The sequence below is a fragment of the Alnus glutinosa genome, chromosome 7 (assembly GCF_958979055.1).
Source record: "Alnus glutinosa chromosome 7, dhAlnGlut1.1, whole genome shotgun sequence".
NCBI classification, from domain to species: domain Eukaryota; kingdom Viridiplantae; phylum Streptophyta; class Magnoliopsida; order Fagales; family Betulaceae; genus Alnus; species Alnus glutinosa.
Window position 1 is genome coordinate 5,904,610 of NC_084892.1, and position 25,167 is coordinate 5,929,776.

Sequence of the window (25,167 nt, forward strand, 5' to 3'; positions counted from 1 at the left end):
TTTGTATTGGGATTTGGAACGTGTGGATTCAGAGATTATTGTTCGGCTGTGAGGGGATCGATCCTCTTGCACTATGATTGAACAATGCTGAGTGGCAGTTAAATTAGTTGCTTTCAAAACTATTAAAAAGTAATATTTAGTTAAAATAGAGAAATTTTTAAAGAGTTTGATGTAGGAAGCTTTTTAAAGGTGATAGTTAAACTCAAAAAAGAAGATTTTTTTTTCACTAAAATTTAGTGAAATTTTGAAGAGGTGAATGAGGATGCTCTAATGAGTCTCACTTACATGGATCTCATCCATATCTTGTCTTATGCATAAATTATGCAACCTTCTTGTGCACGGGTCATAACATTTGGTTGTGACCTAACTATAGGTCATTTTTTTGGGGTCAAAAGGTCAGTATGGTAACCCACCAAATTTCCTATTTTTTTATTAATAAAATAAGCCAAAAAACTTGAAAGTAATTTGAAAATTTCACCCCGCGCTATGGCGCCATTCATGCCAAAATTTAAAAGTTCAATATTTTCAATTGAGAATTTTTGAATTTGAGAATCAATCGGCAAATATCATGAAAATTCCAGAGTTAAAACGAACTTAAAATATGCCAATTGCCTTACCAAGAGAGTACAGCTACGAAATTGTTTCGAATAATGAATAAATAAATTTCTAATAAAAATCTCTCTAATTTGAACAAAAGAAATTATACTTTCAAAACTCCTTCCTTTCTTTTTTTTTTTTTTTTTTTTTTTTTTAACATTTTTCGAGAATATTTCTCAAAAATAACGATCATGGTTTTACAAAGGTGGCAAAAATCAAAATCCCCTACCTGGAGTCATGCCATGGACGACGAATTTACAATCAAATTGATTAAAACTAACTAAATTAATTGCTATCTTCAAATCGGACGTTTAGAAACAGCAAACCCTACCGAATCCTCAGTAAGGTTAGACAGCCAATATCGTCGTAGTCTGTCGGGAAGTAAGAGGAATATCTCTGCATGATTCGGGCAAGCAAGGATTTCACACGCTCTCACATACGACTTTATAGGGATGTCGAGCTCGAGGGAAAGCTCGTTTAGTATCCTCATGAACTTGACTACGGGGTCGACGGAGAAAGTGTGGCGGCTGCATTCACCCTCCTGCTTCGGCGGTGCTCTCGTCTCGTCAAATTCGCCGGACACTTTTGACAAAAGTTGATCGGCAGACAACCGATTGCTTCCTTGAGACGATCCGGCAGGAGACGGTCGCTTCCTTCTACGGGCCGTCGTCGGGGCAGGAGAAGGCGGCTTCTTGGTAATTTTGGCGACCGATGAACGCAGGAAATAGCCCTGGCGCTATCAAAGTGCATAAACAAACATTAGACAAAAGGCATGATCTGTCGATCTCTATCAAAAACCGAAAGATAAGAACGGGTTGGTAGGTCACCTGGGCTTTGGAGCGAGTTTGGTAAGTCATGGCGGTATCGAGGGGAGTGGTCAGCGGCAGCTGCGGCGGCGGTGGGAGCAACAAGTTGGCTTGATCGGAGCGAGAGCTTGTGATGGTCCAACTATCTCATAAAAGCGCGCGGAAGAGCTTTCTTTTTTTTTAGTCTCTTCTCAAGGAAGTTTCTGGGTCTGGGTTTTGTAAAAGGAAGCTTGATATGACAAGTTGATGACACACTGCCTCCCTTTCTTGTCACTCCTCAACAGTGCACGCTATGCAAGGTACCAGCTCCGGTGTTCCATTTGATTTTTATTATTTTAATCCCTTGTGTGTTGTTTTTCTTTTCTTTTTTTCTATTTTCTATCAAATTTTACACTTTATTAAAAATTTATATCAAAATTAATTTAGAAATAATAATAAAAAATTATTTCAATGTATAACCATATTTTCAATTATTTGTAACTCTGTATATGATTTCTCACCCCTATCCCACTCCCATCCCACCAACCCTAAGTGATTTTAATTTTTTATTTAATAAATTCATTTTCAGATTTTTGCACTTAGGAGGTGGTGGGATGGGAGTGGGATAGGGGTGGGAACACTAGCATTTCTCTTTTTTTTTTTCTTCGACCCAGGAAATTGAAGAACCTCGATGGAGCATTTCACAGTTAGGAATGGCCAGCGGTGACTGGGTGAGGATGTTCTTGATATTTTTTGTTTAATTTTTTTTATTTTCAGATTTTATTTTTAAAATGTCTTTATATATATATGTAACATAATGAAAAATATTATTTTAAGGTGACGCGACAAAAATGATGATGTAACATTAACAGACATTGCAAAATAGACGGAAAACATATAGATTAAGGGTGTACAAGCGGTTACAGTTAGCAGTTATTGGGTAAAACCGCCTAAGGAAATTATTACATTTTACCAACTGTAACTGCTAACCGCCTAGTCAAATGCAATTATTTTTATAACCGCTAGTTAGTGATTATTATGTTTATAACCGACGGTTTTAAAATTGCTTTTTAATTTGAGTTTTGGATCGGTTTTGGACGGGTTTTGATCAATTTGATTGTATTACTTTGAGAATTAAATTAATAAAATTTGTTAATATCATTTATTTATTCTTAATTTAAGTTCTTCCTGCAGTTGAAATTGTAAACTGACATTACCATCATCTCTCACTCGAGTTTTCAGAGTCATTTTTTGTGATGGTTTTGTATTTCTTCAACGGATGCCAAAAATATTTTTAATTACTTCCGGTTAGTTTGAGCACACAATGCATGTGAAAAAAGTTAGTAATAATTAGTAGCTTGGCTTTTTGATGTTACTAAGATTATATTCTGAAAGAGCATGCTGTCTTGTTATGTTATTGGGAAGATGATCTTCATTTGGTGCAGTCTGTGCTGGATTCAGCAGCGCAGGAGTATTCTGAGATAGAAAATAGTCGACAATAATGTCTATCTTCCGCCCCCTCCTGCCCAACATAATGCTCAAGATCCCTTTTGATACGGTTTTTTTTTTTTTTTTTTTTATTTATTTATTTTAAAATATATATATATATATATATTTATAGGCGTTTTTTATAATTTTATTATTATTATTATTATTAAATTGGGCTTGACATGTAAGCTGGGCTGAGTTCACGGGCTGGGTTGTGAACTTGTGAACATGTGGGCTGAGTCTCACATGGGTTGGGCTGAGTTTCTAAGAAATAGAAATGGGCCCACAAATATTATATATCAATTTTCGTCCAAAACAAATGTAGAATTTTTCGTGGGTGTTTTCATACTCTTAACGAAGTCCAAAAATTATGAAATTTGGAGGGTAGCTAAAGGACTTCGAGACAAGCGTTCTGATTTTTTAATTGACTAAAACGGAGTTTGTTTGACCATTTTTTCGTTATTCTAAAGTTTAAGGTCCGTTTGAACTTTTATTAAACTAAAACTATAAACGCTTCTTAATAAATGAATATTTATTTTCGTAAATATTCATATTTATTCTTTTACCTTATTATTAGGTCTTAAATCATATTACTAGAATGTTGACGATTTAGTCCACTAAGTGGTAATGTTGATTTATAAATATAGATAAGTAGTATAATTTGGAGATCTATGATTACATGTTATAGAATATCTTAGCTTAATTTTTAGGCTTTATATCTTAGAATATTTCTCTAAACTTCTTCTGGCAATTTATTTAGGTAGAAGGTCGACCTTGACGCTAATGGCAAGTCAAGGTAAGGGGATACAACACCGAAAAAACTCCCAACAAGATTTTATTACAAATCTTTTGAGAAAATGTTGGAGAATTTTACGAAGCATTTACTTACATGATTTTTAATTATTTCAATGCCAAGCTTTGATTATTCATATATTATTATTTAAGAATTTTGTGCATAGATTACAGTTATGATTAAGAGCATTTTACAGTTATGGTTTATGCATTTCAAAGTTATGGTTATGAATAGAGCATTTCAAAGTTTATGATTCACACATGAATATAGTTTTGAATGAAAAAAAGATCTAAAGTTTAAATTCTGCACATGACTATATTTATGAAAATGGCTCTTACAGTTTTAAAGTAAAGTGTACAGTTATAGCAGAGCCTACAGAATTACAGAAAACGTTCATGTGCAGTAATTGTTTAACCCTGAGGTACTATTACAGTTATGATCGATACCATATAGAATAGCATGTCAAACACACCGAAGGACGGTTACGCGAAATTGTGTGCTACCGGCCGAGGTTGGCCTTCACCTAGGGAAGTTCCTCAATCCGGCAACTCTCCCCTGTGACGACAGACTGAGTCTATAGGTCCTTGGGACAAAAGCCAACGTGCTCCGCTCACGGGTAATAGCGGTGTAGAGTCTATAAATGGGGAAACTATAGTTTTTAAGAGAAAAAAAAATGAAAAGAATTTACTTGATCATTTATACATTTCTTATGCCATTATTCATGTTCCTTGTGCATTTATATTTAATTTCTGTTTTAATTGTTAATTATATTATAGCATGTTTTATTTCCCTGGTGTTGTGATTTCCTTGTTGAATTGTCGAACTCACCCATTTTCTCCAAGTCTTTTCAGATGACCCAATAAGACGAAGTCATTTCTTTGCAATGGCGTAGATCTCACTAAGAGCAATAGATTGTTGCGAACCGACCAAACCTTTATATTGTATAATATGTCTATTTTTGGAATTCATGGCATTGTAAAAAATTATTATTAGGCATGAATAATAAAATAGGAAGTTACAATCTATATGTTGTAAATGTACGCTTTCATTTAAATGTTTTTGGCACTCAAGTTCGCGTTTCCCTTTATATCCCAAAATGGGGGCGTGACAAGTCGAACCTTAATAAACGAGTCGATCCTTATACGAGCGGTTTCACGAGCTTTAATTGAGTCGAACCAAATTTATACAAGTTTGCATCGTTTAATAATCAAGCCTAATTCCGTGTTCACGAAAAGCTCATTTAATAATCGATTCGAGCACGAGTCGAGTTTATTCAACTCGATCTCAAGTAAGCTCAGGAGTAGCTCAGTTCGTTTACACCCATAATTATTATTAATAATATATATATATATATATATATATATATATATATATATATATATATAAGTGTTAAAATAAAATATATATATTGTGCTTATGCAGATCAGAGAGTTTGGTGGCCTTGCTGTTGGGTCTACGGTCCTACTTAACGTAATGTTTGCCGGGTAATAGCTTAATCTAATCTTAATAGAATATATTACACAAATTATATGTTCACATGCACAATTTTTTTTATTATATATATATATATATATATTCATGTTGAAGAATGTTATTCAGTAGACTGTTATACGTACAACTATTATACACTTGGAATGACGTAGCACTGATATATATATATATATATATATATATATATATATATATATATATATATATATATATATATATATATATATATATATTTTTTTTTTTTTTTACTTTTACATGATCAAATTATATGACAGTCGTATATATTTATGTTCGGTACATATTTTAAGAAAAATGCTGAGAATGCTATAGTTTTTACTACATTCTCTTATCAACTCATGCGACAGTCTACATTTTATAAAATTGAATGCTACAAAGACGGTCGTGTGAACGGTAAAATCAATTTATAAAGGATGTATAATAAAAATTGTATTACCCTTAACTACGCTCGTATTCTAACGATGTGGTAATACTATTTGACAGGCCAATTTCAGGAGCATCAGTGAATCCAGCAAGAAGTTTTGGGGCCTGCTATTGTACATTCCAAGTATGAAAGCATATGGGTATACCTTTTGGCGACGATTCTTGGGGCTATATCCGGTGCATGGGTCTACAATATAATCAGGTTCTCGAACAAGCCGACGAGCCGTTACGCGAGATCACCAAGAGTACTGGCTCTTCCCTAAAAGTGTCAAGAAGTAACGGCTCTGTCTAACGGAGTAATAAGCTTAGAAACACTTTTTTTTTTTTTTTAATCTGATTTTAATTCGGATAAAATAGTTTTTCCAACTATTTATGAGAAAAAAATAAGGTTTCCTCCATGTTTTGTAGTTGTTTGGTGATTGCCGCGTAGGATGTGGTACCATATACCCTATATTGGCTTAAAAAGTGTAAGGAGAAACTCACATGAATGTTATGATGAAATGCAGTAATCTTTATCTCCTTAACTGTTAAAGTAATTTCATATCGCTAAGATTTTTTTTTGTTTTTTTTTTGATACTTTATAAGTTATATTGTCTATTCCTCTCTCAATGCATCTTTTGAGAGTGTTAATGATCCTATGGACTTTTATGTAGTATTAGAGCCACATGTTTCTTGTGATGATGAGCCTTTTTCCTTCTGTTGTTATCTACGTGTATAGCCATTAGTTGTCACACACGAAGAGGCGTGTTAAAGCACTCCCACATCGCTAAGTTTTTTTTATCTGGACACTTTATAAGTCATGATGTACGTTCTCTCCTTTCTCGATGCGTCTTTTAAGAGTGCCAATGGGCCATGAACTTTCATACTAACAAATCATATAAATGAAAGTTTGCTTCATTGTTATTGTTGGCGTTAATTTATTTCAAAAGTTTAATCTTGAACCGGATCTGCAGTTGGGTGACTGATTCGTGTTTAGGTTACTTTGGTTGCCTGATTCATTTGTTAGTCCAACTTGCTCAAATTTGGTTGCGTTCAATTGTTAGTTTCTTGACTTGGTTTTTACTTAACTGAAGACTGGGTCTTTAATTGTCTAGTCAACGGGTGGGTTAGGTGAGTCAGTTCGAGTTTTGATCTTTTTGTACCAATAAATTGGAGTTGCTGGGTGTTCTTTGCCAAAGCTGAGCAATCTCCTTTCTCTGTTCTTTCACCTCTGTTCCTTCCTCGATCTCTTTTTGTGTCAAGAGCGATGGCAGAGAATTCAGGAAGTAATGGAAACCATGATGTTGCTTTGACTGTTAAAGAAAACGAGGCCAATCACAACCATGCCTCCCCTGCCTCCAAAACCAACCTAGGAGGACGCTTCTGTGTCTCTTATCCTTTCATGCAGAAGGTGCATATATTTAGTTGATTCCTTTTTTATTTTCCAATTTATTTGGTCCTACAAATATTATTATATATGCCAAGTTCTAGAAAACATGAGCTTTAAGAATGTTTTTGGGTCTACATATCCAGCCTTATCTAAGCCGATTTAACATGAAAAAGGGAAATTTTTTTGTTGATGACAGTTGGTGGCAGAGTTGTTGGGTACCTACTTCTTGGTCTTTGCCGGTTGTGGAGCGGTGGTGGTGAATTTGAACAATGACAAGGTGGTGACTCAGCCGGGAATATCAATAGTTTGGGGGTTGGCTGTGATGGTTCTGGTTTACTCTGTTGGCCACATCTCCGACGCACATTTTAATCCTGCGGTCACCATTGCCTTTGCCACTTGCATAAGATTTCCATGGAAGCAGGTAGACTACACGAGAGAAACTTTCTCATTCTTGCTTGGGTGTACTGCAACAAAGCGCATTAATTAACTCTTTCCTTTCAAAGAAACATTCTTCGACTTGTTTTAAAAGATATGTTATTAAATATAGTTATTGTTGTCTCAGTTTTTTGTACGATGATTTGTCGCCTTGTGATTTGTCTACTGAAAATATGAGGAGGCATGCCTAAGTCAATTTTGGTAGACAACTTTTGGGAGTATTGAGAGCAAAATAAACTAAGATATTGTAGCGTAATTTTATACGGAAAATGTTATATTTACAACACCAATACAACAACTGTACAACAACCCCTCACATGACGGTGGGCCCTAGTATGTGGGACCCACCCTCATGTGAGGGATTGTTGTACAGTTGTTGTATTGATGTTGTACAAGAATCAAATCCCATTTTATACATGGGGTTGCAGCTTATATTTATAGGCGCACAGTTTTGAAACTACTGAAATACTCTGATGTAATTCTATTAGGAATCTGATCCCTGGATTGCATGGGATCAGACTTACCTTCTTGGGAGTCCAGTTTAGGTAGGACACACCCTTCTAGTTGATTATAGATAGATATTAGGTTTTTTATCTCATATTTTATGGGATAAAAGTCTATCCCAAAAAATTCGGGATAAAGTCCTTCTGCCACTCGGAAGGGATTTAGGAGATAAAACGTAATTATCTGAGCTCTAGTTATAATCTTTCAATAGTATTCAAACAGCTTTTAGGGTGACCTCGAGAAGTCATTTCCGAGGCCACCTAGATATGATCATTCAATGTATTCTTGTAACATATCCGAGACGGCATGGCATATATGAGATGCTGATATCCCAAAATGATTCATCTATAGGATTTTGTAGTAAATATCCGAGACCTTCGTTATTGGGTGGGTCTAGCCGGGTCAATCTGACCAACTGGCCCCGATTTAGTCATGGACTCACTTAGCTTTTGGGGATAATTATTTCCCCAACAGTTATTAACACCCAAATGAGTATGTAAAAAATTCATGTCTTTTCAACTTATTTACAAAAAAATTACTTCAATTTTGGTGAATTTTCAAGCTGTGACAAAAACCCATGATTCATATGCCTTCTCCCAACCAATCCACATTGTATTCAAATAATGTTCTGCAAAAAATACCATGTGAATCAGATTTGTCTGTCTGATTTAAACTTCATTTCTTTTTTTTCCTTTTTCAAATTTATATCTTGTAGGTGCCAGCTTATGTATCAGCTCAAGTCCTTGGGTCAACACTAGCGTGCGGCACCCTTCGGTTGCTATTCAATGGGCACGAGAACCAGTTCGCCGGAACAATTCCGGCAGGGTCTAACCTGCAGTCTTTTGTGATTGAGTTCATAATCACATTCTACCTCATGTTTGTCATATCCGGTGCTGCCACCGACAACAGAGCTGTTAGTTCTTCATCCTTCTATTCGTTTAATTTTGTTATTTCTGCCAGTTATTTCAAAAGTTTAAATTGATAAGACATAGTAAATTTAATCATATGGTGAGCTTAATCATATAGAGTCAGTGTTTGAACTCAAATATCTGTTCTAATATGGGTGAAATATAAAGTCACGATTTAAACTTAGGATCTTTTAGCTGTGTCGGGCAGAAACTTTTAGGATCAAAGAAATAGTTGTAGAATTGACTTCTTTAAAAAGTTCGCCCGAGACACATAAAAAAAGAGATCCGCTACTTTTTAATTCATCTCCAATATCTATTCAAGCTTTTTTTCAAATTAATTATTAGAATTTATTTTATTTTATTTTATTTTATTTTATTTTTTTATATATACGTGAGTCTTATATATTCAATGGTTGATTTTAAAAAAAATTATTAGAGTTGAATAGAGTTAAAGAAATAACATTTTTCATTAGAAAGAAAGAAAAATTCACGACTACCCTTAACACCAAATCGCCAACAATACACCTAGTCTTCTTGAAAAAATAGGAGATAAAGCCATCCTGATCTGGAGCTTTGTTGGCCTTCAAATAGGAAAATGCTTATCTTAATTCTTGATAGTGATATCATGTCAAATCACCAATAAAATATTTTAAAAGTGGTGAATTAAATCATATAATTAATATTCAATCAAACCCTCCTATTAAATTAATCGCACAACAAATTATAATTAGCCAACGTGGTTGGCTTATTAATTACTTCTCCTATCTCATTGGGGTCCATAATCTTATGACATCAAGCAATCTGCCTTATATATAAATCCAAACGGGTTGAGTTATAATACGAAAATAATTTTGAAGCTTACCGTGTTGACAATTACGTATGAATATTTTTCTACACTGTTCAAAGAAATATATATATGGGAAAACTTCAATTTAACCCCATGAAGTTGTCACCGATTTGCAATTTAACCACCAATGTTTCAATTTTGTTAATTGCACCCCATTAAGTTTCAAAAATTTTCAATCCACCCCATTCCGTCCAATTGAGCCGTCTGAAGAAACGGAAGTGGACCCACGTGAGTGGCACATGCGATTTTTTGTCCAAAGTTGACAAAAATACCCTTACTGAAACGACAGCGTTTTGCCAAAACACTACCATTTTATTAAGGGCATTTTCGGTAAGTCAGGACAATTTCGTTAATTCAGACGGATCAATTGGACAGATTGGCTGAATTGAAAATTTTTGAAACTTTATGGGGTGCAATTGACGAAATTGAAACATTGGTGGTTGAATTGCAAATCACTGACAACTTCATGGGGGTAAATTGAAGTTTTCCCTATATATATATATATATATATATATATATATATATATATATATATATATATATATATATATATATATATATATATAGAGGGTGGTAAACGAGCCAAGCTTGAGCGGGTAGTGTTTGTGTACGCTCGGCTCATTTAAATTTATCACGATTCCGAGCTAAGCACGAGCTCATCTATCACGAACCCGAGCTTATTTATCACGAGCCCAAGCCGAGTTCATGCTCCTGACGAGTTTTAAAAATTAAGATCAACTTAACTGATTTCGTTGTAACTTATATAGTTTATTTAACATAAAAAAAATGGGTGAGGTCATTTAAAAATTAATATTACATTATATAACATATAAGCAATATATATTTTTATTATATGTTTTTTTTTAAGGATTATTATATGTTAAATAAACTATATAACTTAAAAAAAAAAAATGATGTAATGATTATTAAATATCTAATGATAATATTTATAATATATAATAAAGTGATTACATGTCATATGCCACAATGTTATATTATTATATGATCATATAGTCCTATAATCCTATTATATTACATGAATAATATAATTAAGTATCTAGATTGTCATTATATCATATGACTAACAATTAAGTATTGATATTATTCCCTTTTACTATTTTATATACATTATACATATAACAATAAATTTTATATAACCAATTAATATATATTGACCAATGACCATTGTCATTTGTTACCTAATTTATGCTTACATGTAGTATATTTTTTTGTTAATATACTATATTATAAAAATAAATTATATATTAACAAATTAATATATAAGTTATATATATATATATATATAAGAGTTGAGCCTTAATAAATGAGTCTATCCCTATACGAGCGGGTTCACGAACTTTAATCGAGTCGAGAAGAATTTATACGAGTTTGCATCGTTTAATAATCGAGCTTAATTCCGTGTTCACGAGTAACTCATCTGGTTTACACTCCTTTATTTATTTATTATTATATTTATATAATTGTTAAAATAAAATATATATATTGTGCCTATGCAGATGAGAGAGTTTGGTGGCCTTGCTGTTGGGTCTACGGTCCTCCTTAACATAATGTTTGCAGGGTAATATCTTAATCTAATCTTATTTGAATATATTACACAAATTATATGTTCACATGCACCAATTTTTTATTATATATATTTATGTTGAGTAATGTTATTCAGTAGACTGTTATACAACTATTATACAATTGGCCGAAATGGCTAAACACTAATTTTTTTTTTTTATTTTTTATTTTTTTTTTTTAAATTTTTACATGATCAAGTTGTATGATAGTCGTATATATTCATGTTCAGTACATGTTTTAAAGAAAATGCTTAGAATATTACAGATTTTACTACATTCTCTTATCAACTCATACGACAGTCTACATTTTATAAAACTGAATGCTACGAATATGGTCATGTGAACGGTAAAATCAATTTATAAAGGATGTGTAATAAAAATTGTATTACCCTTGACTACGCTCGTATTCTAACGATGCGGTGATACTATTTGGCAGGCCAATTTCAGGAGCATCAATGAATCCAGCAAGAAGCTTGGGGCCTGCTATTGTTCATTCCAAGTACGAAAGCATATGGGTATACCTTTTGGCGACGACTCTTGGGGCTATATCCGGTGCATGGGTCTACAATATAATCAGGTTCACGGACAAGCCGACGAGCCGTTACGCGAGATCACCAAGAGTTCTAGCTCTTCCCTAAAAGTGTCAAGAAGTAACGGCTCTGTCTAACGGAGTAATGCTTAGAAACACTTTTTTTTTTTTTCTTTTTCCTTTTTTTTATTATCTGATTTTAATTCGGATAAAATAGTCTTTCCAACAATATGAGAAAGAAATAAGGTTTCCTCCATGTTTTGTACTTGTTTGGTGATTGCCGCGTAGGATGTGGTACCATATACTCTATATAGGCTTAAAAGGTGTAAGGAGGAACTCACGTGTATGTTATGATGAAATGTAGTAATCTCTATATCCTGAACTGTTAAACTACTCTCATTTTGTTAAGATTTTTTTTTTTATTTTTTTATTTGAGCACTTTATAAGTCATGGTGTTCATTCCTCTCTCAAGGTGTTTTTTGAGAATGTCAACGAGCCCATAAACTTTTACACAGTATCAGAGCCACATGTTTCTTGCGATAATAGGCATTTTCCCTCCCGTTGTTGTTCACATGTTTGGCCATTAGTTGCCACACGTAAAAAAGCGTGTTAAAGTACTTCCACATTACTAACATTTTCTTTACCTGAATACTATATAAGTCATGGTGTTCCTTACTCTCTCAAAGCGCCATTTGAGAGTATCAATGGGCCATGAACTTTTATACTAACAAATCATATAAATGAAAGCTTGCTTCATTGTTATTGTTGGCGTTAATTTATTTTAAAAGTTTAAGCTGATAGGAATGGGTAAATTTTTTTCATTTGACCAATACTTTAACACTCATCTTCACGTGTAGGCTCAAACTTTTCTTAAATAGGTTTCGGATAATCTGCTTCATGGAACTTTCAAAAATGATAAAAGTTTCAGACCCAACTCATACAGATAAAAGTTCCGGATGATCTGTAGTCGTTTTGGGGGAGTATTCCACAAGAGCCAATTCAGGTCTCCACGAAGGATTGCTAGCAGGAAATGAAACTGGACAGAAATAAAACAGGAAATAAAACAGGACCCATAAATGATAAAAATAAAAATAAAAAAGGAAGAGGAAGAAGAAAAAAGCCATAAACAATAAAGAGCAGAGAAAAAATGGGATATGGAAAGAAAATCAAAAGGAAAAATCGATAAAAAAAAAACTAAAAAAACCTTATGGTGGATGGGTTCGTTAGCAATGGTGGTGATTCGGTTGGGACTCCTCATGGCAGTATGGTAGTTGGGTCGGCAGATTCGTCAAAGCCGAACTGAAGATAGAGAAATCACGGTACGTTTTGTTTGGAGATCCATTGAATAAAAAATAATAATAATAATAATAATAATAAAAGAAAAAAAAAATTGAAGTGACGTGTCTACAATAATGCATTTTTTGGCACGTCAATAATTAATGACATGTCAAAAATTGCCACGTCACTAGATTTATTAGTGACTTCTAGATTTTTGACATGTTACTAAATTTTACACATATTTTTAATTTTTTTTTAAATTTAAATAATTAGTGACTTGTCAAATTTGTCACATCACTAAAAATTTGAAGGGAATATAATTTTTAAAAAATAATTTAAAATTTAAATTATTAGTAACATACCAATACCAAATTGGCACGTCACTAAACCTCGTTGGACAGCACGTGCTGCCCCCCGCCCCCCACCTTTTTTTTTTTTTTTTTTTTTTTTTTTTTTTCTCTCTTTCTTTCTCTTCACCCCTGCTTTTTCTTTCTTCTTTCTTGTCTTCCTTAGCAAGAATGCGAAGGTACATCTCTGCAATATGTAATTGAAACTCACGGTTTGATTTACGGTATGATTTGTGCAGTTCTCAAAAACCCTTACTTCTTTTGTCCATTTGTTATGTAATTGAAACTCAGCTGTGTTAGCAAAGCAGTAGGTAGCAGAGAGAGAGAGAGAGAGAGTTCCTAGCCATGGCCAAAAGCTCCTTCAAGCTCGAACATCCCCTTGGTTCTCTCTCTCTCTCTCTCTGCTTTGCTTCTTTTTCTTTTTCTTTTTCATTGTAAGGAAATTGTGGTTGATGTTGTGGAACTCTTAAGTTTTTTTTAATCTGGGTTGGGAAAATGATTTGTTTTTAGGAATTCGAAATTTTTATTGTTTTGGAATATATTAGAAATGTGTTTCCTTTTTTTTCCTTTTCTTGTTACAGATTTTATGATTTGGGTTTTTGGTGATTTAAAATTTTAATTTAGAAGAAGTGCCTAGCTATTTCACTGTTGAATGCGCTGATTTATGAAACTTGTGGAGCATACTTGTACTTTTGGAACCACATATGCGTGTTGTTTGATGGGAAGATCGAAGGCATGTCCTTTGATACTTTGGCGAGTGGTAACCTGTCATGCATAATTGTAGTGTCTTTTGTATCCAGATATGATATTATAGTTCCGCGATTCTTTTCTCATGCGTTCTTCACCGACTAGTTTTTTTTTTTTGTTTAATTTTTTTTTTTTTAAAATCTTGATTTTCATCTGTTATCCAGATATTTTATAGTGCTTGTCAATATGGATTTTTATGTATTTTGGGATTTTTTTGTTTGGGATCTTTTAGTTATAAAATCTAAATTTAGTGACGTGTCAAAAATTGACGTCGCTAATTAGTGACGGCCAACTTTGACACGTCACTAAATCCAAATTAGTGATGAACACATTAATGATGTGTCAAACTTTCTGGCACGTCATTAAATGTCTGTCACGATTTTATTTTATTTTATTTTTTGTAGTGAGATATGGAGATGGAGCTGGACGTACCGGTGGCTGTGGTAGCTGGTGGCCGACGGTGGGGGGCTCGTGGCTGGCAGTCGAGGGGGTTGAAGTTCGAGATGGAGAGAGAAAGGAGGGAAAAAGAATTGGGGGAAATTTTTTTGGGAAGATATGGCTGTTATGTTGCTAACGCACGATTTCATTTTTTTTTTTTTCAAATGAGGGCCGATGTGGTGTGGTGCCATGTCATATGGGGATGAACTATTGATGGACGATTTCTCGCCGTATAAAATTACTTGTCAGAATGGGTAAATCGCTGTCACAACTAACATTTAGTTACATGCTGCAATCCAATCCATAAACCTACCACCCCTTCTCAGCTATGTCACAAACTATCCATTACACCCACTGCCCAACCAACAGAAAATGCTAATTAATGAGTGGCCCTTTCCATTGTTTGCAGTAGATGGGCTGCCCTTGCCATGGTATATTGGTATTAGACTGCCCTTGTCCTTGTCCCTGGATCACACCACTGTCCTCAATTGGTTGGAATGCCTACATCAAACACTATAATGGTAGAAAAGTTTAAAAGACGCGCGTACAGTAAAATGTTAAAGCACATACTTGCACATGCTAAAAAACTGCAAACCAATTAATAGGCAGCCAGGCAGAACTACAGAAGTACGAACAATATTGAAGAAGAGCAAAACTACTGAATGGTCTCAAACACATGCCTATAAAATAATTCTGATTATTCATCAGTTTTGTGTGTTGGAATTCATGTAAATTGAGCTCATTTCATAAACGTATGAAGCATTAAGTCTGACTTAAGACTTGGCAAGTCAAACATAGGGTTTGATTTGATTGAATGCACAACTTCAGCATCAGAAATGTCAAAAACAACAGAATCGGGGTTCATAGGCTACATTATTTTCAGCTAGACGATTTAAACTTTCCCACCTACATTTTTCTTTGCTTACCCAGGCAAACTCTAATAAGCTATAACTAACATCTTTCTATCGTTGCTAATGCTATGATATAAACTTGAGCTGGTTAGGCTTCCTTCAAGACTAACTGGCAGTTTTGCCTTCTATGGAACGTCACTAAGTCAGATTTCAACCAGAATGGTAGCAAGCAACATCTTCAACTGATTGCCAGACCGAGCAAACAACAGGATCTAAACATACCCTAAACAGTATAATGCCATTTATTGAGGACAATAACAAAGACAACTTATCACAGAGCACGACAAAAACATGGCATGTCCGCTAGCTTAAGAAAAGATGTATATATTTATGTGAAACTTGAATGGATATTTTTGTCCGTCAACTTTCATTAAACCCGAAGTGTTTCCCACACCTTGGCGGACAAGAGCTTTTCAACAAAAGCTTCAAATTGAAGCTTTTATCCAAACATGATTTTCAGCTCTTGGGAAAAAATGAGTACTTTTAAGAGAAGAATACCAAATGAGCATTTTTTAAATTGAAAGAGCTGTGTTAAAAGCATTTTTTAAACTTCTAAACACAATCTCAATCAGGGCCTTTGTATCCTGTTGATTCTTAAGACCTTGTAGATATCTAAATTTTGTGTCCACACACATTTCATGTAGATTTTATTAAGGATCTTGCAGAGAACTAAAATTCCATCTCCACGAAAATTTTCTGTAAAATTTAGAAATCAAGCATGTTTGGCATCTAGTAGGTTTACAAAAAAGTTGGCATTTAGCCACCTACCGTTAGCGACGTAGAAGAAAAAGTGGAAGAGTGAACCCGATCTTCCAAAAATCCAGCCTGGAGCGGATCGGAGTTCGAAGCATAGATCTCCGTCACCACGACATCAAAACCAGCCCGTCGGCGAGACCTTGACGCCTAGATCTCCGTCACTGGCAACCGAGTCATGTGGCGGTGGGGTGAGTTGTCGTCTTTTGGAAAAAAAAAAAAATAGATTAGTAATATAGTGACAAAGATAGGAGAGAGAAATTTTGTTGAGACAAATTTTCAGAAATCACAAGAGAGAGAGAGAGAGAGAGAGTAAATGCTGGGTTAAGTTGATGGGCTAAAAAAAAAAAATAAAAAAAAAAAATGAAAGATCTTTCAAATATTCGAAATAATTGGCCATGGGATGGGAGAGGTGCACAGGACACGAAATTTAAGTTTCTGTCCCGCGCGCCTATAACGGCTCTACAACTGTTTTTTTTTTTTTTTGAATTAATTTTTTTATATTATATAAATGCAAATAGTAACGTAGTTTATTTGCCACTTAGCCACTTAGCGATGCGGCAAATAAAGCATGTAGCGAAAACTTCATGTCCTAAAAAAAATAAAAATAATAATCAATCAACCACGTGATTTATTTGCCATGTGACAAATTGGTGACATGAAAAATAAAGCACGTGGCTAAAATTTCAAATCGTTAAAAAAATTGGATTTTTTATTTTTATTTTTAACAATTAGCCACATGTTTTATTTGCCACGTCACAAATTGACGACGTGGCAAATGGAGCATGTGACTAAATTTTCAACATTTTTAAAAAAGAGAAAAATATTAAAACAATTAGCCACATGGTGTATTTGTCACGTGGCTAATTGGCATTTCACTACATGGTGAGTTACTCACGTGGTGAAATAGCGACATGGGTAATATATCACGTAGCAAAATAGCCACGTACAAGTTTTTTGTAGTGTCTTTGGGTGCAACACCTTTGAAATTTTAATACCATAATGAAACAACTAGGAAAAGAATGATATGTTTAAGAGTTTATCAGTGACAAGGGCTTTGCAAAAGCAACTAAGAGAAGCTCGCATTCTGCAAGACAACACAAGCCACTAAAAGTCCAAAATGTCTGCCTACATGCTTTATTGACAAAGGTTTCTACCTATCTCTAGATTAATGAAATTGAGGTCTAGAGTCCTTAATTCCTTGTTATAAATTTTAGAAATTTTCTTCTCATGAATAGAAGAAAATGTCATAGAAAAAACAAAAAATAGAAAAGCTAATTAAGGACATTCATATAATTTCATTAGGAAAATATTGTAAATAATATTACTCATCCAAATCAAAAACCATGAAATCAAAGTTTTCAATTATATTTTAATTAATGTGACAGTAGTTCTACTAAAGACAGCTTCTTTTTATTTCTATCCATGAAACCTTCCCTTCAAGGTGATCGATCTCCTGTTCTAAAATTGAAAATTTAAGAGCTTTCAGAAGTCCATAAAGATGAAATATTGAGCTTGATCCCACGTTGCTTTCCTCCTAACATCCTTCTAGTATCCGTATTTCAGTTATGATGCATTCAACAAAGACCAGGCACTAGAATATAAATATCAAAACTAACACGTAAAAAGAAAGGGATAGCGAGAGAAAGCAAGAAACTTACAGTAAAAAGCAATTCTGTATAACAGAGGGGCTGTCCACCTTATATTTGTGGGTGCGCACCACAGATATAGCCAAACTATTGTCCAAAGGCTTATGAACCACATCAATTATGACACAATGAACATAACCAAATGCGCATTGTACCATACTGAACCTCCCGTCCCCTAAATGTAGTAAAATAGGGGGAGAGGGCTCACTGCATTTATCATCAAGAAATGAAATTCCAAGCCCTTTAAGATTCCCTAAAACCCAAATGTCACTGTCGAAATAGTAGACAAGCAACATTGCATCCTCTGTTATCCAATACAATTTGCTGCCCACCGCTAAAGCCTTTCCTCCATCATATCCTAGAGGACATTTGGGGTGGAGGTTGCGCTCAGGCAGCCTTTTCCAATATTTATGGCTCAAGTCATACAGAAAAAACCTAGCTTTTCCATCTGAAAATGGTTTACCCCCTTTTGTAGGTGTAGCTACAAGAATCCTGTTTGGGTTCTCAAGAGCTGCACAAATGAAGTGAGTTTCTATAGCAAATGGAGGCTGGGACAAGCTCTTCCATCTTCCAGTGATAGGGTCATAAACCTCAATATCTGGAGACTCAGTGTTGGAGCAATAAAGCTCTAATTCGGAAAAGGGATCAGAGAGAAAGCGATCAGAGAGCTCAGAGAGCTCAGAGAGCCAATCATCTTCCTCGTCGTCGTTCCTAGTATAGAGCCATTTCAAGGACATGGAGTCAGAAACCTCATCATCCTTGGTGGGTTCATCATCATCCGTGGTGGGTTCATCAACCTCATCCTCCGAGTCCGAGGTGTCACCAACCAAATCCTCCCAGGCACCATCCACCCAGACTTCACCATCCTCATCCACCCAGGCGGGACCGACCTCATCCTCCAAGGCGTGACCAAGCTCATCCTCCCGGACGCCATTATACCAGTAGGTAGTAGATTCAGATAAAATATTACCGCCCAAAACAAATAGTTTACCATCTAATACTAAACTTTGGGGTTCAAATCTCGGGTAACGCATGGATGCCGCAGGAAACAAGCCATTAAATCCCAACCCATGTACATTTCGAGAAAACTTAAAAAATTCAGAAGCAGAATCAAGTTGGCCACCAAAAATGTATATATTGGGGCTTAGAGCTGCAAAGCTAGACATTTCTGGGAGTCTTCCTTCCCAGTAGGGAAATATTTCCGTTTCCTCACTCTCAAGCTTGATCCCGTACCATTTGTATAATATTTTTCCATCGTAACCCTTGTTGGAATCCGCCTCCTTCCCACTGTGCAAAAAAGACAGAGAGAAAACTATGTCGTAAGGATGAGAACAAAACGTATGAAGACGGAGACAAACAGATTTGAGACAAATAGATGGTGGTGGTGGATCATGAATTAATGATTCATAAACTGGTGAGCAAGAACGGCCAGCTGGCATCGCCAGCGCCGATATGGGTTTCTCCATGGAGATCGATTGTGAATTTGTGATGAGGGCGGTTGCTTGGACAGCAATATTGATGGTTTAAAGCTTGTGTGGAGGTCTGGGATTTTAGGGTTTGTTCCACATGGAGGCGAAGAGAAGAAAAGAATTTAGAGAATATATATTCTTAAACTTTAGAGAATATATATATTACAAAAGAGGCGATGTCACGAGATGTTTTACTATTCTCTCTTTGTTTGGAATAAATCTCTACCTATGGAATTAGTTCTTATTTTATTTCCAAGTGAGAGTTTATAACTTTATGTTTCCATTCAAGTTCTCATTGCATGTAGTAGTAATTTTCTTATATGAGTTGCCAGCAACGTGTGGGAGAAGTCAACTCTATATAGGAGCTAGTTTTTGTAGTGTTACGGTGCAGTAATATTGTTTCCATGTAAGTTATCATATATATATATATATATATATATATATAAAAGAAATTATTGTTGTACAACTCCTGATACAATTCTTATACAACTTTAACAACTTTTTTTTTTTTTTTTTTTTTTTTTTTTTTTTTTTTTCATACTAACCGTTTAATCTATTTTCTTACACGTTAGTCTTACATATCCAATGATTGATTTTAAAAAAAGTTATTAGAATTGTTTAGAAGTTGTAAACGTATCTCATATAAGCCGGGTTCTTCCTTAAAATGACATAGAATGGTAACACGTGACATGAACCCATACTTTTTAAAACAAGTCCTTTTAAGTAATGAACCGGTCTTTTAAATAAAATTGAACTGATCTATTTAATATATGTTAATGCGTTTAGTTAAAAATCCATATATAGAATAATTAAAGGGTTACATGCATTAATATGGCATTTAAAAACCCATATATAGAATCAAGAGTTATATGTGTTATATAGAATCTCATATATATATATATATATATATATATATAGGAAAACAAAAACTTCCATATATACCAAAAAATACGTACGCTACAATAAATCCATATATATGTTACCTAAATGCACGTCTCTCTCTCTATTTATATTAATGCCTTCAAATATTAATTGATTGACAATATGTATGAAAAGTAACATTATTTTATTGACAATTGATGTATTTGTTTGTACAGACTATTAGAAATAGATACACAAACTTAACTGGTAGAGCATTTTGTTCTCTTACTACATTGAATTATTCATTACAAAGATAGTGCATCATTAATCCAACATTACACATGCTCAACCAATAGCATCATTGTATAGAAAATTCAGAACAAAATAGTACATTAATGCATAACATAATTCTATGGAGTTAGCATTCTGTCTATACAAACATGTGAATACCTTGCAAAAGCACCGTCACTGTCATTACAAAAGCTGATAGAGAGTACACATAAAAACGTTAGTAGCAGGACTCAAAAATTAGCCAACAAAATCTAATTACAGAAGCTGTCACAACTAAAACTTAGTTACATGCTGCAATCCAATCCATAAACCCACCACCCCTTCCCCTTCTCAGCTGTGTCACAAAACATCCATACACACTACAAAAAACTCTGTATTTAATGGTGTATCTATAGTAAATTACTTTTTGTGGATTTTGTGTCTACAATATATATATAAACTAACAAATCTTAACACACTAAAATCATTAATGGCGTGTTTGAACTGAAGGCCACTAAATTAGTGATGTGCTGGATTCAGCACGCCACAAAATTGTGGCGTGTCAGTCAGACACGGCAGTAAATTAGTGGCGTGTCAGTTTATGACACACCACTAATTTTCATAGAACCGCGCGGGGATGTGCGGTTCTCCCTGTTTTCTCTTGCAATTGTTTCCATCTCTCACTCTACTCTCTCTCTCTCTCCCTCTCCCTCTCTCTATCACCGGCCGCCGCATCAAATTCGACCACCGCCGCATCACGGTATGCATCTCCTCTCTCTCTCTCTCTCTCATCTCTCTAGCTCTCCGCCCAGCTCAGACTCCGGCCACCACCGACGCCGTCCATCCCCAGTCGCCCAAGATCACCTCCGACGTTGTCCATCAGTAAGGTTAGTGACTCCGTTTTTTCTTCTTCTTCTTCTTCTTCTTTTTTTCTTTAGCAAAAATAATTTAGATTTTTTTTTTCTTTAGCAAAAAAAATTTATGCATTTGTCTTATGGATTAGGGTAATATGGATTGCAACACTTGGTACAAGAGTAGTTTCTCTGTCTCTCGCGCATATGTGTCCTAAGATTATAATAATGAAATATTATATCAAATTTGAGTTGTTTATATATGCCTAAATATATTTGTTTTTGAATATTTTTATTTGTGGTCCTTTTGAAGTATTTTTAGATCGTTTTTGACATGGATGAGTGATGTTAACTTTTATTGAATTGAGTTGAGCTACTTTCAACTTCGGTTTATTTGGTGTTTGTTTAATTTTTTAATTTTTTATTTTTACTTTATATAGGAGAAGTAGTACAGAAATTCAATATAGATTTTATTTTCTTCATGCTGAGACAACTATTCCTCTTGGTGACAATGTGTTTCCCATATTCTTTGAACATGTTATTCTCTCCTTTTGTTTTTCTATTTTTTTGAACCATAGAAGCTGCCATAAAGCTACTAGAGAATGAGACAATTAATTGTTTTATTTTGACTTTAATTATATAAAAAAAGACTACTTCTTGAAGATGGTATCCTTGATATGTTTCGTGGTGTCAACATTCATGACCTGTTTTATATATTTAGTGGTCTTCAAGTTGCGTGTTTTATTTATTAGGAACTAGGTGATGTTGGAGAAGGAAGAAATCATGTTATATATCAAAGGACAAGTATCTCATCTTTGGTTGCATGTATATATGCCAAATTGCATGTATCCAAAATGTGTATGCATGGAATAAAGGAAGAAATCATTATCATCTTAATTATTATCATGCTTTTAATTGGATGTGTATGCATGAAATTAAAACGGTCATGCTTGTCAAAGCAAAGGAAAAATATATCGATCCTACTATATATATAATTATAATATATGAAAATTAATTAAACATGTTAATTACCAAGTAGTCATAAAATAGAAGCCAAATGTTTACCTTTCATATATTGTTTTACTTATATGTGTGATTACTTATTTACGATGCACATTAGTTTGACGCACCAACATTTAATACAACATGTAAGAGATGATGGTGATGCTAATGCCAACCGACTCTGCCGAATCGTCAAGCATAACACAATGAATGATACGCTGGAGACATGACGATGCGTACGCCCAAGCGTTCAGCAATAAGCCAGAGTACGCCGGCAGAGTTCGGCAGGTTGGGCCAAATATTTGGCCTGTGCGGGGGGTCCATACGCTCATACCATACACCATCACATCCACGTTCACAAAATCAAGGGCACGCTGTTTTTCCGCAAGAAATGTTTGCTTCTGAGATGGGGAGAGCATTTGAGGTTGAGCGGGCATGACACACTTCTGAGATGGAGAGAGCACTCGAGGCTGAGCGGGCACGACAAGCTTCTGAGATCGAGAGAGTACTTGAGGGTGAACAGGCACGACACAAGTTACAAATGGATGAGGTGTTGGCAGCACAATCTCAAATTATGTCCCGTTTTAGCCAAATGGAGTCATTGTGGCACCAGTCAGTATCCGTGCCCGGAGTCTAATGATAACGCAGTGCAAGACAAAAATTCCGCACATCATATGAATGTATCATCTGTTGATAGCAGATCAGGTAATAATTAATTAATGGATTTTTTTTTTCGTGGTATGATTACGTCTGTTTAAATTCACAATTTGTTGAATGCTTAGGACTTGATATGATTTGATCATATTGTTTGCTAACTATATTTGTTTTTATCATTCACAGATCCTACGAAAAATGCTGTGCAGTTACCTGATCATGAAAATCTTGCTGACGATTGATATTGGGTAACATTTAGGTTTATTTTAGTTGGCAAATATGTACTTACCTTTTTTGTTCAAGTTTTATTATCAATCTATGACAAAGATTGATTGTATATTTTGTTTGTTGAAACCTTTTTTTTGATTGTTATGAATTTATGACATATGTTTATTGAAACTTTTGGAATGACTTTTTGGTATCAATCTAGGACAAAGATTGATTGTATATTTTGTTTGTTATAAGTTTTAGTTTGATTGTTATGAATCTATGTTATATATATATATGTTTAGTGAAACTTTTGGAATGATTTTTTTGTTGATAAAAATTCAAATTGTTGCAATTGTGTTGATCATGGATTGATAGAATTGTAGTAGATCAATACAGAATTTCGGATTGCAGGGTTTTTTGAATTCCAGAATTTTATTTTATTTTTTTAAAAAATACCTTAATTAGTGGCGTGTCTGTTTGACACGCCACAAAGTCAGAAATACTGACTCTCTGATTAGTGGCCTTCTAAGAAGGCCACTAATCACACGTCACTAATTAATGTTTAGTGGCCTTTCAAGGTGCCTGAAAGGCCACTAAAAGTTAGTCACAAATCACTTCAATTTTTGTAGTGACACTCGCTGCCCAACCAACAGAAAATGCTAATGAGTGGCCCTTTCCATTGTTGATGTAGGGATTCCAACCAATTGAGGACGGTGGTGTGATCCAGGGACAAGGATCTAATGCCATGGGCTGCAATATAATGGTAGAAAAGTTTGAAAGACAGTAAAATGTTAAAGCACATACTTGCACAAGCTAAAAAACTGCAAATCAATTAATAGGCAGTCAGGCAGAGCAATAGAAGTGCGAACAATATTGAAGAAGAGCAAAACTACTCAATGGAGTCAAACGTACACTACAAAAATAAACACAAATTTTGGACGGTTTAAAACCGTCCAGAAATTGAAGCAAACCGTATGGAAACAATTCTAGATGGTTTATTATGGACGGTTTAAAACCGTCTATGATAAAAAGTCGCAAAATAAATCTCTGGACGGTTTGGGCCAAACCGTTTGGAATTCTGGATAGTTTTGCCCAAACCGTCTAGAATTGAATCTGGATGGTTTGCCCATATTTTTTTTTAATATATATTAATATCATTAATATATGGAGTAGGACTCATATAATGAGTCTCACTTACATGAATTCCATCCATATCTTGTGTTATGCATAAATTATGCAACCTTCTTGGGCACGGGTCATAAGATTTGGTTGTGACTTAACCGTAGGTCATTTTTTTGGGGTCAAAAGGTCATAATGGTGACCCACCAAATTTCCTATTTTTTATTAATAAAATAAGCCAAAAAACTTGAAAGTAATTTGAAAATTTCACCCCGCTATGGCGCCATTCATGCCAAAATTTAAAAGTTCAATATTTTCAATTGAGAATTTTGAATTTGAGAATCAATCAGCAAATATCATGAAAATTCCAGAGTTAAAACGAACTTAAAATATGCCAATTGCCTTAGCAAGAGAGTACAGCTACGAAATTGTTTCGAATAATGAATAAATAAATTTCTAATAAAAATCTCTCTAATTTGAACAAAAGAAATTATACTTTCAAAACTCCTTCCTTTCTTTTTTTTTTTTTTTTTTAATTTTTTTTTTTAGTTTTTTTTTTTAATTTTTTTTTTTAACATTTTTCGAGAATATTTCTCAAAAATAACGATCATGGTTTTACAAAGGTGGCAAAAATCAAAATCCCCTACCTATGGAGGCATGCCATGGACGACGAATTTACAATCAAATTGATTAAAACTAACTAAATTAATTGCTATTTTCAAATCGGACGTTTAGAAACAGCAAACCCTACCGAATCCTCAGTAAGGTTAGACAGCCAATATCGTCGTAGCCTGTCGGGAAGTAAGAGGAATATCTCTGCATGATTCGGGCAAGCAAG

General features: G+C 34.5%; 1 pseudogene; it reads left to right on the forward strand.

Annotated features, from left to right (window-relative positions):
• The first annotated feature begins 6,742 nt into the window (after positions 1-6,742).
• Positions 6,743-12,160, forward strand: LOC133873466 (nodulin-26-like; annotated as a pseudogene).
• The last annotated feature ends 13,007 nt before the right edge of the window (positions 12,161-25,167 follow it).